Source organism: Lepidochelys olivacea, assembly GCF_965140295.1.
Source record: "Lepidochelys olivacea isolate rLepOli2 genome assembly, chromosome: 9".
Classification (NCBI taxonomy): domain Eukaryota; kingdom Metazoa; phylum Chordata; order Testudines; family Cheloniidae; genus Lepidochelys; species Lepidochelys olivacea.
Genome location: NC_140419.1, coordinates 34575363 through 34592179, shown reverse-complemented (window position 1 = coordinate 34592179; position 16817 = coordinate 34575363). Strand labels below are relative to the sequence as shown.

General features: G+C 44.5%; 1 protein-coding gene across 1 annotated transcript in view; it reads left to right on the top strand.

Annotated features, from left to right (window-relative positions):
- The first annotated feature begins 5764 nt into the window (after positions 1 to 5764).
- The window catches only part of LOC311526589 (C-C motif chemokine 20-like), a 67615-nt gene continuing 56562 nt past the window's right edge, over positions 5765 to 16817 (top strand). Inside the window, exon 1 of the mRNA XM_084639790.1 lies at positions 5765 to 5937. The gene's annotated coding sequence lies outside the window, so the exon portion shown is untranslated. The remainder of the gene's footprint in view (positions 5938 to 16817) is intronic.

The window sequence follows — 16817 nt, the reverse complement described above, 5'->3', positions numbered from 1 at the left end:
AAAACTAAGGCCTGGTCTACACTGCGAGTTTGTCGATTTAGCAGCATTAAATTAGAATTAACCCTGCACCTGTCCACACAACGAAGCCATTTTTTCAACATCATGGGCTCTTAAAACCGATTTCTGTACTCATCCCCAACGAGGGGATTAGCGCTGAAATCGACATTGCCATTTCGAATTAGGGTTAGTGTGGACGCAATTCGAAGCTATTGGCCTCCAGGAGGTATCCCACAGTGCACCATTGTGACCGCTGTGGACAGCACTCTGAACTCGGATGCACTGGCCAAGTGTACAGGAAACTTTTGAATCTCATTTCCTGTTTGGCTAGGTGAGCTCATCAGCACAGGTGACCAAGCAGTCCCAGAATCAAAAAAGAGCTCCAGCATGGACCGAACAGGAGGTACTGGATCTGATGGCTGTATGGGGAGAGGAATCCGGGCTATCAAAACTACGTTCCAAAAGACGAAATGCCAAAACATTTCAAAATATCTGAGGCCATGAGGGACAGAGGCTTCATCAGGGACGCAACACAGTGCCATGTGAAACTTAAGGAGCTCAGACAAGCATACCAGAAAACCAAAGAATCAAACGGACACTCCAGGACAGAGCCCCAGACATGCCACTTCTATGCTGAGCTGCATGCAATTCTAGGAGGGGTTGCCACCACTACCCCACCCCTGTCTGTGGACTCCGATAATGAGGTACTCTCCGCCATGCCTGAGGATTTTGCAGATGGGGAAGATGAGGAGGAGGAGGACGAGGTTGGGGAGAGCACACAGCACACCATTCTCCCCGACAGCCAGGATCTTTTTATCACCCTGACTGAAATACCCTCCCAACCCAACGAAGCCGGAGAAGGGACCTCTGGTGAGTGTACCTTTTAAAATATAATACATGTTATAAAAGCAAGCGTTTTTAATGATTAAGTAACCCTGAGGATGTGGGATGCATTCGTGGCCAGTACTGCTATTGGAAAAATCTGTTAACGTGTCTGGGGATGGAGCAGAAATCCTCCAGGGACATCTCCGTGAAGCTCTCCTGGAGGTACTATAAAAGCCTTTGCAGAATGCTTCTGGGGAGAGCAGCCTTATTCCATCCTCCATGGTAGGACACTTTACCACGCCATGCTAGTAGCAAGTAATCTGGTATCATTGCATGACAAAGCCTGGCAGCGTATGGTCCCGGTGTGTGTTGGCATTGAAGAAACATCCGTTATTTATCTCTCTGTGTTATCCTCAGGAGAGTGATATCGTTCATGGTAACCTGGTTGAAATAGGGGAATTTAATTAAGGGGACATTCAGAGGTGCCTGTTCCTACTGGGCTGTTTGACTGTGGCTGAAAAGAAATCCTCCCCGCAGTTAGTCACGTGTGTGTGTGGGGGCGGGGGAGGGCATTGGAGCTGAGCTGTTCGCATTTGGCTATCAGGGATCTTCCCTGATACCAGCCAGGCAGTGGGGGGAGGGGAAAAGCGATCATACCAGAGAATTGGATAGGGGGAGGGGGTTAGTTTGGTTTCTGCTCTGCACGTTAACAGGAAAACTGCAGCACTAAATGGCCAGCTCAACGGGCTTTGCTTGGTATGGGAAAGGAGGGGGCTGCTGTTATGAAGGTTATAGAAGCTGAAAGACTACGGCTTACCATGGCCGCCTGCAAGCCGAATTCTGTTGCCCGGCCCTGCGTGTGTGATCTCTAACACCAAAGCTGCAGGGGCACTCAGTATAAGATGCAAAATGCGACCTTGTACCAAAATCACATATGCTATGTAATGTGAATAGTGTTGTTGTTCACCATGAAAGAGTATAGCCATTGTTCTGTAAAATATATCTTCACTCCCTTTTTTTCCTCCAGCAGCTGCAAATGTTTCAAGCCTCCGTCCCAAAGGCTATCTCAGATAAGGCGGCGAAAAAAATGCACGCGTGATGACATGTTCTCTGAGCTCATGCAGTCGTCCAGCACTGACAGAGCTGCGTAGAGGGACACAACAGCAGCGTAGAGGGACACAACAGCAGCGTACAGGACGGTGGCCAATGAATGTGAGGAGAGGTGGTGGCAGGAAGATCAGAGGAGGTAGGAGACAATGCTGCGGCTACTGCAGGATCAAATGGACATGCTCTGGCATCTGGTGGAGATTCATGAACGGCAGCAGGATCACAGACTGCCGCTGCAGCGCGTGCTTAACCGCCCTCCCTCCTCCCCAAGTTCCATAGCCTCCTCACCCAGACGCCCAAGAACGCAGGGGGGAGGCTCTGGGCACCCAACCACTGCACCCCAATGGGCAGCCCAAGCAACAGAAGGCTGGCATTCAACAGGTTTTAAAGTGGCCTTTTCCTTCCCTCCTCCCACACCCCACCCGGGCTACCTCGTGAGTTATCTCCCTGTTTTTATAATCCGTTAATAAAGAATACCTGTTGTTTTTTAAACGATAGTGACTTTATTTCCTTTGCAAGCAAGCTGCGATCGAAGGGGGGAGGGCTGGTGGCTTACAGGGAATTTAGAGGCAACCAAAGGGGTGGTTTTCATCAAGGAGAAACAAACAAGTGTCACACAGTACCCTGGCCAGTCATGAAACTGGTTTTCAAAACTTCTCTGATGCTCAGCGCTTCCTGCTGTGCTCTTTTAACCGCCTTGGTGTCTGGCTGCACGTATTCAGCAGCCAGGCGATTTGCCTCAACCTCCCACCCCGCCATAAACGTCTCCCCCTTACTCTCACAGATATTGTGGAGCACACAGCAAGCAGTAATAACAGTGGGAATATTGGTTTCACTGAGGTCTGAGCGAGTCAGTGAACTGCGCCAGCGCGCCTTTAAACGTCCAAATGCACATTCTACCACCATTCTGCACTTGCTCAGCCTGTAGTTGAACAGCTCCTGACCACTGTCCAGGCTGACTGTGTACGGCTTCATGAGCCAGGGCATTAAGGGGTAGGCTGGGTCCCCAAGGATAATTATAGGCATTTCAACATCCCCAGCGGTTATTTTCTGGTCTGGGAATAAAGTCCCTTCCTGCAGCAGTTTAAACAGATCAGAGTTTCCTGAAGACGTGAGCAACATGAACCTTTCCCGGCCATCCCACGTTCATGTTTGTGAAACTTCCCTTGTGATCCACCAGTACTTGCAGCACCATCGAAAAGTGCCCCTTGCGGTTTATATACTGGCTGCCCTGGTGCTCTGGTGCCAAGATAGGGATATGGGTTCCGTCTATGGCCCCACCACAGTTAGGGAATCCCATTGCAGCAAAGCCATCCACTATGACCTGCACATTTCCCAGAGACACTACCTTTGATAGCAGCAGCTCAGTGATTGCGTTGGCTACTTGCATCACAGCAACCCCCACAGTAGATTTGCCCACTCCAAATTGATTACCGACTGACCAGTAGCTGTGTGGCATTGCAGGCTTCCACAGGGCTATTGCCACTCACTTGTGAACTGTGAGGGCTGCTCTCATCTTGGTATTCTTGTGCTTCAGGGCAGGGGAAAGCAAGTCACAAAGTTCTATGAAAGTGCCCTTACACATGCGAAAGTTTCGGAGCCACTGGGAATCATCCCAGACCTGCAACGCTATGTGGTCCCACCACTCTGTGCTTGTTTCCCGGACCCAGAACTGGCGTTCCATGGCATGAGCCTGCCCCATTAACACCATGATCTCCAAATTGCTGGGGAATGCAGTTTTAGAGAAAAGTGTGTTCATGTCCTCATCACTACGCTTCCGTCGACTCCTAGCCTGGGTTTTCAGGTGCTGGTTCTGCATGATACACGATAATGTGCGAGGTGTTTACAATGGTCATAACTGCTTTGGTGAGCTGAACGGACTCCATGCTTTCTGTGCTATGGCGTCTGCTCCGGCAATCCAGGGAAAAGGGCGCAAAACGATTGTTTGCTGTTGCTCTGACGGAGGGAGGGGCGACCGACAACATGGCTTACAGGGAATCAAAATCATCAAAGGGGGTGGCTTTGCGAGAAACAGAATGGCCCCCTCAAGGATAGAACTCAAAACTGGGTTTAGCAGGCCGTTCATTTCATGGAGGGAGGAAGGAGAAAATGAATACAAAACAAATCTGGTCTATTTCTTGTTTTGATCCACTTCATCTATCTTTATACATCTTGCTGGCAGCAGACTGTGTAGTACGACCGCTAGCCATCATCCTCTCCTGGGTGCTCGGCAGAAGACGGTGCAGTATGACTGCTGGCCATCGTCTTCTCCTGGCTGCTGATTAAAAGACACTGCACTAGGACTGCCGATAGGACTGAATCGCCTTGAGACAAAACTTAAAAGGGAAATGACCTGGCTGAGTCACTCCCATGTTTGCCCAGGTGCCCCGACCTCATCGAGGTCAGTTAAAAGAGCATCCTGGACTACATTGATGATGATTACCAGCCATACTGCACTGTCTGCTGCCAAAAGGCAATAAGCTGCTGCTTGTGTAGCAATGCAGTACCGCGTCTGCCAGCACCCAGGAGATATACGGTGACGGTTAGCTGAGCGGGCTCCATGCTTGCCGTGGTATGGTGTCTGCACAGATAACCCAGGAGAAAAGGCGCGAAAGGATTGTCTGCTGTTGCATTCACGGAGGGAGGGAGGAAAGGGGGGCCTGACGATATGTACCCAGACCACCCATGACAATTTTTTAGCCCCATCAGGCATTGGGATTTCTACCCAGAATTCAAATGGGTGGCGGAGACTGCAGGAGCTGTGGGATAGCTATCCACAGTGCAACGCTCCGGAAGTCGACGGTTGCCTCGATACTGTGGACACACTCCGCCGACTACATGCACTTAGAGCATTTGTGTGGGGACACACACAATCAACTGTATAAAAACACTTTCTACAAAACCGATTTCTATAAATTTGACCTAATTTCGTAGTGTAGACATGACCTAAGATAAGTATTGGGGGCAGGATTATGCCCTTGCGTGTTTGTTTCTCAGAGCTGCAATTGAAGAGGGTGAGTGAGGGGTTAGACCTATTTGAAAATGAGGGGGGTGTGTGTGTGTGTGTGTGTGTGTGTGTAAAATCTCACATTAAAACTCCAGAGCATGAATAACGAGTCACACATTGCGGTATTGACCAATACTTTTCTTAGTCAGAGGTTAGCTTCCTCCTAATTCATTGCCATTCAGCGAAACATGTTTAAAAAGCAGTATCAAGGTATTTAAGCTACAGGAATGTTGCATTACTGGTTGTAACCTGTTTGTTCTTGTGATCCTTGTTCCTTAATGCTCAGGAGCACTTTGGGGAGGCTCTTTCCTTTCTGCATTTGGTGGAGATAATCATATAAATGTTTCTTGTCAGGAAAATACCAGCTATGAATGCAAAATAGCTGCCATAAACTGGAAAAAAATAGTAGAACTATACACCCCTTTCTCCTAGGCCTTTGGGGAGTGAGGGGAGGGCGTGCATGGAGTTCCAGGGATTCTTCTCTCCCTGGGGAGGAGCAAAGAGCGGACTCCTCCATTTTTCACAACAGGAGGAGGATTCAGAGCTTCAGGGTTTTTCTATTTCCTCCCCCCTCTTCCCCCCCTCCCCTCCCAGGAATGGTGTTTACAACCCCATTGTCTCCTATCAAACATCTTTCTGTTCCCAGGGGGTGGGGAAAGGAGAGCTTTGCCTGCCTCTTGAAGCAGCCCTGCTTGTCTGCACTTCCCCAGAAGATGGGAAAGACAGCCAATCAGTGAGGGTTTTCCCAGGCAAGGATGGAAAATTGCGTGAAGGCTACTCCCCTCCCCGACTCAATGCATGCACAGAATGGGGCCTTGCATGGTGGAGCTGCCGTAGCCAGGCTTGAGCAGGTGTGGAAGTGGCTTTGAACCAGGCATCTGGATGGCACTTCAGTATCTCTGGGACCAGCATGGTAGTTCACAAGTCCTCTCTAAACACCCAAAAAAAGACTCTCAAAGGGAGCAGGGCTCGGCCTGGTGTCTCACAAGACAACATGGGAGGTAGGTAAATACCCAGTCTTTCCAGATTCTTCCCCATAACGGAATCCCTTCATTCAGGAGCCATTGAGCCTGAGTAAATAGGGCCTTTCTTACCCTACCTCATCCTCACCCCTTTGGTCAGCAGGCCCACATTCCCTGGGTGCACAGTTCTTTGGTCTAGACCCCTAATGAACAGACACTTTTGTGTCGCCAGGGGAACCCAAACTTAACTTGTTTTTCAGCTGCTCAAATTGTGAGCATCTCCTGTGCACGCATTCAAAAATTCCAGACCAAGCACGCAAAAGTAAATGTTAAAATAAGTGACTGTCTTTATCGTTGGGTCAGAACTGAGATTCTTTGAGCTCACTTGGCCAGCAAAAGTGAGATTCCCCCCCCCCCCCACCGCCCCATACCTTTGTGAATTGCTCTGAGATGTAACTGAGAGTACCCTTAAAAAAAACAGGAGGACTTGTGGCACCTTAGAGACTAACAAATTTATTTGAGTATAAGCTTTCGTGAGCTACAGCTCACTACCCTTGATATTCTTCTGCAAACATTGTAAAGGTTGAAAATGAGACACAAGATGTTTTTTACTCTATATTAAGAAAATTCTCTGTGGAGAGTCCTCTGTTACAGAAATGTGTCATGAATGTAGGCACTCATATGGAGAGCTCTTGTTTAAATCTTTTCCATTATGTTCGTCACTGTGTTATCTATAACTGGCATCTTGAAAACATTAGTCTAACCAGGTGTGTAGGTTCTAGAGGTGCCATTTTTTGTCTTCGTGAACTCCTTCATAAAATATAAACAACTATAGTACTTTTGTAAAGGTCATCTTGTTGATGAAACGTAAAACTAAGCTGACCGCTTGTTAAGGTTGCTGAAGGTTTCTGTACTACTCGCTCTACCTTGTTGCATAGTTGCTTCATTTTGCTGAAAGGATGAAGCCTGGCTATTCTGCCTCATCTCAATTGGTTTGTTTTTAATCTCAAAGTGGTTTACAATCTGCTTAACAAATGTGAGATCACTATGCTGAATTTTTGAAAAATATTTTTCTCTTATGAAACACTCAGGGTTTATCTTCTAAGGCTACTGATAAATCTCAGTTCTCTTTCTACCTTGCTTCATGCCTTTGTTTATTTTATGCATTTGCTAGCACTCTGTGGATAGTCTTTTTTAACATTGGCCAGTTAACAATTTGTAAAGAAAAGAGTGAATACACAAAACTGGTCAGGGGACAACAGAGGGCATGTAGCCTTATCTGAAATGAACCTGTTTTCAAATTAACATTATCCATTTCAGTTAGCCTACTAATTTAGAATCTCCCTAAAAGCTAAATTTAAAACAAAACTGTGTTCAGAGGATTTCTGTTTGAGAAGAAAGAGCATGCTTGCATCACTGACAGAATTGGGTGCAATGCACATAATAATAAACTTACCTGAATGACCATATCCAATCTCAGACCTTTGGCAAAATGGCATGACATTAACTTTCAATGGTAATTTCTGAAACATTCAGGGATGGTCATCACAGGCTTAAATATGTTCACTCATTCAGTATGAAGCAGTCATGCACATAGAGATTGTGGGAGAATAAATACATAACAGAGAAATGCAAGGTAAGGAAGCTACCAGTTTTCAAAAACAATGAAGTTGTATTGCACTGGTTATCCTGGTCATCTAGTCTAATCAACATAGTTTCATGCTACTGTCGTGAAGTGAAAATAGAGCAATATGTGTTTCGTTCAAAATAAATATTAAGTAGAACTCTAATGTATTACTCTTCTTTAAAAATGTATAAAATAATAATTGCTGATTTAAAATCTCAGTTAATGAATCAGCACTGTGGTGGTTTATACTTAGGTTGCTATTATGAAAAGCATGTAACATGACTTGAAACTAGTTAGCTAGCATAGCATGTCCAGATGTTGGCAGCAAAATACATGACAGTCTTTGGAGTGGGTGCTCGTTCTCTATTTCCAGAGCTAACCCTCCTGAAAGATCCCAGTTCATTTTCATATATCCCACTGCCCTGGTTGTTACTGAACCGAGAGAGGAGATATGAGAACATTGTCTGTCATACCCTCCAGACTATCAAGTAAGAATAATATTTTACAACAGTTCAGAACGGCTGTATAAATAGCAATTTCAAGTTGATACAAACAGATTCATTTCTTCAGAAATAAAACTTTGTGATCATCAATGTTTACATTTTCTTCTATCTTAAGACAATCCAAACTTGTTTATTAGCTATCATTTTTGTAGTATAAGTAGAAAATGACATGAACAGGATTTGAGCCTGACATCAAGGGGCTTCCCTGATATCTTACTGGTAAGCATGGGCTGCAGACACTCCTCTTGATTATTTTTTAATCACGTATTGCTTTTACTATAGTGTAAGAAATGGAGATGTACCAGGGTGTTGCTTACCTTGATTTACCTTCAGATATTAAAAACACCTATCTGGAACTGAAAGCAAGAAACACCTGGAAGGCATGGGGGACATTTCCCCCCAGTTAGCATGTACTCTCTTGTTATCTTTGCTTTCTGTTCTTGACACCTGAACTGAGTTGAGCCATAATGTCCTACTGGATCCAAGGGATCTATAGTCTATATAATCTGGAGAAGAGCTCTGCATAGCTCAAAAGCTTGTCTCTCCCACCAACAGAAGATGATCCAATAAAAGATATTACCTCACCCACCTTGTCTCTATAACATCCTGGGGCCAACACAACTACGACAACACTGCAAACTGTAATCTACTTAGTTAACTCCATCTGAACTACCACAGAGAACTAGTGCGAGCCAACTGGGAGGAAAGACAATCCTACTTGTGATGAGAACTCCATCCCCACAGCCAAGCTTTGAAATGTCCAAGAGAAACTTCTGGGGTTAAACTCCAGAAGAAAAAAAGTCTATTCTATCTCTTCCTGTTTTTTTTTCCTCTTTCCTTATTCCAAGGTGTGAAATACAGTGTTTCAGGAGAAATTAAATATGACTCTCTTACTAAACATTTGCAATTGAGACTCTGCCTTGTAGACTTTCACATACATTTTCAAGTACATAAAAGTTTATTACAAGGAGGAGGGAGAAAAATTATTCTCCTTTACCTCTGAGGCTAGGACAAGAAGCAATCGGCTTTAATTGCAGCAAGAGTGGTTTAGGTTGGACATTAGGAAAAAATTCCTGTCGGTGGTTAAGCACTGGAATAAATTGCGTAGGGAGGTGGAATCTCCATCACTGGGAATTTTTAAGAGCAGGTTGGGCAAACACCTGTCAGGGATGGTCTAGATAATACTTAGTCCTGCCTTGGGTGCAGGGGACTGGACTAGATGACCTCTCGAGGTCCCTTCTAGTTCTATGATTCTATGCAAGTCACTGATTAAATGTGTTAGCAGTTTGCAGAAGCTACTTTTGTGTTGGGGGTAGACTGAAAAACATTGAAGGCAGACATTTCATGAGAGGTCTGCGAGGGACTTTGCCTTCTCTATTAATTTTATGTGAAAAGCATACAGAGCGTATGGTGGTGAGGGCAGTCTGAAACCCTTATGGCTAAGATCAAGTGTAAGTAGTCTCTTGGCCTATCAAAGGTCGTGATCAAGTGTCTTGATGTTTTTGGCCTTTTGGCCTTGAGATGAAAACCTTGTCTGTCTCTCTTGGACCTTGAAGTGAAAAAATTATCTAAGTTATATCTTCTCTTAGTAGTTAAGTTTGTGTAATAGCCAGGACCGCAGTTTGAAAGGAACTGTTAAGTGTTTCAAATCCTCACTTTTCCTGTGCTTTGTCTTGCATTAATTTAAACTACAGTTGTGCCTATATGTATTTTAGTTATAAATAAGTTTCTTGTATATGTACCATACGGAGTGTTTCTATCCCATCTAATCTCTCTAGCATTGGAGTCTCCTGTTCATTACAGGAGACAGGTCGACCAAATTACAGGCATCACCTATCCCATAGAAAAATGAAGACAAACATTGCAAACATGCTGGTCTTAAAATAGCTTTGCTCGTTATGGTACAGGGAAGCTGAACAGAGGGTTGGGTGTATGTTTAACAGACCAGGCAAGTCTGTACATCGCAGATAGAAAGAAGTGCAGCAGAGTGAAAAGACAAATACATGAGGCTGTGTGAGAAAGTAGATTAGACATGTGGCCATGATAGCCTACCTCCTTTCAAAAAAAGCACTTGGTAATGTACATAAGTATCAGGGGGTAACTATGTTTGTCTGTATCCACAAAAACAACAGGGACTAACAGATTTATTTTGGCATAAGCTTTCATGGGTAAAAAACCCACTTCTTCAGATGCTCTGTTAGTCTTTAAGTGCAACCGTGCTCCCTGTTATTTTTATGTACATTGTGTAATCTTTCACTCTCCTTAGCCCAGTTGATTTAGTGTGGTGGTGGTTTTTTTTTTTTAAACAATGTAAAGAAATGCAACCATTATTCAGACTAATTAGTTTAAGAAATTTGCCTTCTAGGAAAATCCTACACTGAAAAAGTGCTGGACATGTAGAGCATTCATATTAGTTTTGATATTATAGTTATTGCCAAGTGCCTGAACAATCTGGTTAAGCCTCCCTTGTGAAATAGGTGGGTTTATTAAATTATTTTGCTGCTTATCTGTATGTTCTTATGTGGCTACTTTTGGAAACAGGACGCTGGACTAAATGGACCATGGTTTGTCCCAGTATGGCCGTTCTAATGTTCTACATAAGGACCATATTATAGAAGCTACCTTAGCACTAGAGCAAATTTTTCAATTTGCTATATTGGTTGGTTACCCAAAAAAGTTGCTTTGTTGCTTCAAATGCTCCATTACATACTGAAGAGCTATGGCAGGGTCCTTGTGAATTCAGTATCCCAACCCAATTCTAGTCTGCAGTGGCTAAAGCCCACCGTAGGGACCAATAAAGAAGCTTTGTTGTGTAGTAGCATTCCTTTAAATCCTTGCACTCTCAGTATGTGATTTTGGTGCTTAGTTTTGTCAGACCAGCATTCAGATAGTCTCCTGAAGATAATTGATGATTTCTTTCTCCTCTTGCCAACTTGGCTGCTCATTAATGCTGGGTGCAGTTGATGTATCTTTTACCTGTTGTTCCTCCTGGGGAGTTTCTGGGACATCTTTTCTTTGGAAGAACATTCTTTTTGGGGGACATTGGTAGAAAAAATGAGGCCAAGGATAGAGAAGCCAAACTTAGGTCATTCAGACAAAAATAGGATAAATCTGCCAAGAAGACTAAAAATTGTCCCAGCACCCCTGCAACTGTGGTTTCAACTAGCATGATGCTTCTGCAATAACTAGTCACTTTCTGTTGTGTCAGTACTGACAACGCTGTAAATGTAGGGCATAATAGATGACTTCAGTGGCTGTTACCATCCCATAAAAAAAATCAGTTGTGTGGCTAGCATTCCTTGGAGAAATGTGTTAGCCATGTAATAGCTTCGTTAACTCTGCTAAGATTAATGACGGTCTTATACGTAGCCTGTAATCAAGAAAATGGGAAACAGCAGCACCAGGTAAGAGTATGTCCAAACTGGGAAAACCTGGTTTGTAACCTGGAAAGGAAGGAATCCTGTGACTGTGTGAATGAACGTGTAGAATAAGAATCATAGTAATTGAATTAATGGCAGTGCATGAAATATATACAAATATGACAAGCTCTGAAGCACAGATCTTATACTGCATTGTTCACTATGTAAGAAAAATGTTGCTTAAAATGTAATAATCTGTAGGCTTCTTATCACTGTGGGTTTTTGTTTTTTGTTTTAATTCCTTTAATCTGAATGAAAAATAAGGGGAAACAATTATCTTCCTGAAAATCAATCAGCTCTTCTCTAACTGCATGGGAAATGGCAATTGATACATAGCAATTATGAAAGCAATGAATCGGCAAGTTATAACTGGACAAATCTTTTATGGTCTCGCTTAAAATTGTATTTATAAGAAAAAAATATAGGCCCCTGTTCAGGACAGCACTTAAAAACATAAAGTCTTTTCTTGTTCAGGACAGTGGTTTAGTATATTGATTTCAATGGGACTTAAAGCACCTGTCTCAGGGATCTTTGCATGTCTACGCTGGCAGAGTTACAGCGTTGGCAGTTACAGTGCTTCTCAGAGCGCACTGTTGTGTGTTCACACTGTCAGCTGCCTACGCAATAACATGTTCACGCTTGCGGCACTTGCAACAGTATCCAGAGCAGTGCAACATTTTACAGAAGCCGTATTGTTTGCAACACAGAGACCACTGATTCAGTGATTTAAAACAGAGCCACTGTTCACGTACCTGTCACTAACTGACCCCAGGCAAGTACACATGAGCCACAAGACCCCCAAAATGGTGAGTAACTGCAGGGGCAGGGGAAATCAGTGTTCCAGGACCATACTGTACACTGGGCACGTGGGTCTTGAGGAGAGCCGGCACTGGGGGTGGGGGAGGGCTTATAATCATTCCTGTCTCCACAATTTCCACAGGCTGTGTTCATTATGGACGGTATCTTGCTGCTGAGGGTGAGCAGGGAATCAAGGGAGGGCCTTCTCCAAGACAGCGGCTTCTGCCCTGGCCCTTATGCGGCTCGCCTGTGTGCAGCAATGGTTCCCCCCCAGTGACAACAGAGTGAAAGGGAAAGTTACCCTTAATGGGGCAAGAAACAAAGTAGCTCTGCCAAATAACCTGCAGCAGTGGATTGCCCAGTATCTCCATGAGAGTTCCTGTGAAGTGAAGGAGTTAATCAACACCCTGTTCCACTGCTCAGACTAGGCATGCGGTGGTACGTGCATCATACAGACACAAGCCTGTTTTCTGCAACCCTCCTGCCCCCAACTGGTCCTCTGTTGTATTTGGAGGTCATGGTGGATAATCAGCTGAATATGAGCTCCCAATATGATGCTGTGGCCAGAAGGGCTAACATAGTCCTTGGATGCATAAACAGGGGAATCTCGAGTAGTGACAGGTTATTTTACCTCTGTACTTGGCACTGCTGCAACCACTGTTGGAATACTGTGTCCAGTCTGGTGCCCACAATTCAAGAATGATGTTGATAAATTGGAATGGGTTCAGAGAAGAGCCATGAGAATGATTAAAGGATTAGAAAACATGTCTTATGTTGATAAACTCAAGGGGCTCAATCTATTTAGTGTAACAGAGCAGATTTAAGGGGTGGCTTGATTAGTCTGTAAATATCTATATGGGGAACAAATATTTAATAATGGGATGAGCTGGATGAGGCTTTCTTCCGGCAACTCACGGAATTTACTAGATTGCAGGCCCTGGTTCTCATGGGAGACTTCAATCACCCTGATATCTCCTGGGAGAGCAATACAGCGGTGCACAGACAATCCAGGAAGTTTTTGGAAAGGGTAGGGGACAATTTCCTGGTGCAAGTGCCGGAGGAACCAACTAGGGGCAGAGCTCTTCTTGACCTGCTGCTCACAAACCGGGAAGAATTAGTAGGGGAAGCAAAAGTGGATGGGAACCTGGGAGGCAGTGACCATGAGATGGTTGAATTCAGGATCTTGACACAGGGAAGAAAGGAGAACAGCAGAATATGGCCCCTGGACTTCAGAAAAGCAGACTTTGACTCCCTCAGGGAACTGATGGGCAGGATCCCCTGGGAGAATAACATGAGGGGCAAAGGAGTCCAGGAGAGCTGGCTGTATTTTAAAGAATCCGTATTGAGGTTACAGGGACAAACCATCCTGATGTGTAGAAAGAATAGTAAATATGGCAGGCGACCAGCTTGGCTTAACAATGCTTGCTGATCTTAATCACAAAAAAGAAGCTTACAAGAAGTGGAAGATTGGACAAATGACCAGGGATGAGTATAAAAATATTGCTCGGGGTTGCAGGAGTGTAATCAGGAAGGCCAAATCACACCTGGAGTTGCAGCTAGCAAGAGATGTTAAGAGTAACAAGAAGGGTTTCTTCAGGTATGTTAGCAACAAGAAGAAAGTCAAGGAAAGTGTGGGCCCCTTACTGAATGAGGGAGGCAACCTAGTGACAGAGGATGTGGAAAAAGCTAATGTACTCAATGCTTTTTTTGCCTCTGTCTTCATGAAGAAGGTCAGCTCCCAGACTGCTGCACTGGGCAGCACAGCATGGGGAGGAGGTGACCAGCCCTCTGTGGAGAAAGAAGTGGTTCGAGACTATTTAGAAAAGCTGGACGAACACAAGTCCATGGGGCTGGATGCGTTGCATCCGAGACTGCTAAAGGAGTTGGCAGATGTGATTGCAGAGCCATTGGCCATTATCTTTGAAAACTCATGGCGATCTGGGGAAGTCCCGGACGACTGGAAAAAGGCTAATGTAGTGCCCATCTTTAAAAAAGGGAAGAAGGAGGATCCTGGGAACTACAGGCTAGTCAGCCTCACCTCAGTCCCTGGAAAAATTATGGAGCAGGTCCTCAAGGAATCAATTCTGAAGCACTTAGAGGAGAGGAAAGTGATCAGGAACAGTCAGCATGGATTCGCCAAGGGCAAGTCATGCCTGACTAATCTAATTGCCTTCTATGACGAGATAACTGGTTCTGTGGATGAGGGAAAGCGGTGGACGTGTTGTTCCTTGACTTTAGCAAAGCTTTTGACACGGTCTCCCATAGTATTCTTGCCAGCAAGTTAAAGAAGTATGGGCTGGATGAATGGACTATAAGGTGGATAGAAAGCTGGCTAGATTGTCGGGCTCAACGGGTAGTGATCAATGGCTCCATGTCTAGTTGACAGCCAGTGTCAAGTGGCGTGCCCCAAGGGTTGCTCCTGGGGCCGGTTTAGTTCAATATCTTCATAAATGATCTGGAGGATGGTGTGGATTGCACCCTCAGCAAGCTTGCAGATGACACTAAACTGGGAGCAGAGGTAGATACGCTGGAGGGTAGGGATAGAATACAGAGGGCCCTAGACAAATTAGAGGATTGGGCCAAAAGAAATCTGATGAGCTTCAGCAAGGACAAGTGCAGAGTCCTGCACTTAGGACGGAAGAATCCTATGCACCGCTACAGACTAGGGACCGAATGGCTCGGCAGCAGTTCTGCAGAAAAGGACCTAGGGGTTACAGTGGACGAGAAGCTGGATATGAGTCAACAGTGTGCCCTTGTTGCCAAGAAGGCCAATGGCATTTTGGGACGTATATGTAGGGGCATGGCCAGAAGATCGAGGGACATGATCGTTCCCCTCTATTCAACATTGGTGAGGCCTCATCTGGAGTACTGTGTCCAGTTTTGGGCCCCACACTACAAGGATGTGGAAAAATTGGAAAGAGTCCAGCGGAGGGCAACAAAAATGATTAGGGGTCTGGAACACATGAGTTATGAGGAGAGGCTGAGGGAACTGGGATTGTTTAGTCTGCGGAAGAGAAGAATGAGGGGGGATCTGATAGCTGCTTTCAACTACCTGAAAGGGGGATCCAAAGAGGATGGATCTAGACTGTTCTCAGTGGTAGCTGATGACAGAACAAGGAGTAATGGTCTCAAGTTGCAGTGGGGGAGGTTTAGGTTGGATATTAGGAAAAAAATTTTCACTAGGAGGGTGGTGAAACACTGGAATGTGTTACCTAGGGAGGAGGTGGAATCTCCTTCCTTAGATATTTTTAAGGTCAGGCTTGACAAAGCCCTGGCTGGGATGATTTAATTGGGGATTGGTCCTGCTTTGAGCAGGGAGTTGGACTAGATGACCACCTGAGGTCCCTTCCAACCCTGATATTCTATGGTTCTATGAATTATTTATTAATTAAATGGGTAGAATAGATAAATAAAACATGATCCAAGGGCAGGAAGCTGAAGCTAGACAAATTCAGACTGGGAACGGGAATTTTTAACAGTGAAGGTAATTGACCATTGGAACAATTTACTAAGGGTAGTTGTTGAATTCTCCATCACTGGCAATTTTTAAATCAAGACTGGATGTTTTTTTCTTCTTTTTTCTAAAAGATGTGCTCTAGGAATTATTTTATGGGAAGTTCTATGGCTTGTTACACAGGAGGTCAGACTAACTGATCACAATCGTCCCTTCTGGGCTGAGAATATATGAACTTTGTGCAGGGACAGGAGCTGTGTTGTTGTGAAATGAGCTCTGATCCCATCTGAAGTCCCATGACTCAGGAAAAAATCATGAGTTGGCAATTTGTGGTCTGAATTGTTCAGTTCCAGTTTCTTGGAGTAGGAATAAGGGAGAGTCCCATGCACTGAGCACTTTTTTCATTTCTCAATAATGAGGCATGACTATGGATCAGATAGAGAGCACTATTCCAAAATAATCCAATGTAGCGGTCATTTTCAATATTCTTATAAAGACATGTTTATGAACAGAGAATTTACAGCAGAGAAACATACAGACAATAAAAGACATTAAATAGTAAACTGTGTAGCCTAGGGAAATGGGCGCATAATTGGGAGTCAGGAGGTTGTGATTAATCTTGACTCTTCCTCCCTTGAACAAATGGCTTCATAGAATCACGGAAGTGTAGGACTGGAAGTGACCTCAATAAGTCATCGTCCCTTGAACCCAAGGCAAGACTATGTAATGACTAGACCTTCCCTGATAAGTGTTTGTCTAACAAATTCTTAACCTCCAATGACAGAGATTCCACAGCATCCCTAGGCAACGTGTTCCCGTGTTTAACCACCCCGACGGAAGTTTTTCCTAATGTTCAATGTAAATCTCTCTTGCTGCAATTTAAGCCCATTGCTTCTTGTCCTATCCTCAGTGATTAACAAGAACAATTTTTCACCCTTCTCTTTGTAACAACCTTTTACATACTTGAAAACTGTTATCACATCCCACCTCAGTCTTTTCTTCTGCAGTCTAAACAAACCCAGTATTTTCAATCTTTCCTTGCAGGTCATGTTTTCTAGACCATTACTTATTTTTGTTGCTCTTCTCTGGGTGTTTTCCAATTTGTCCACATTTTTCCT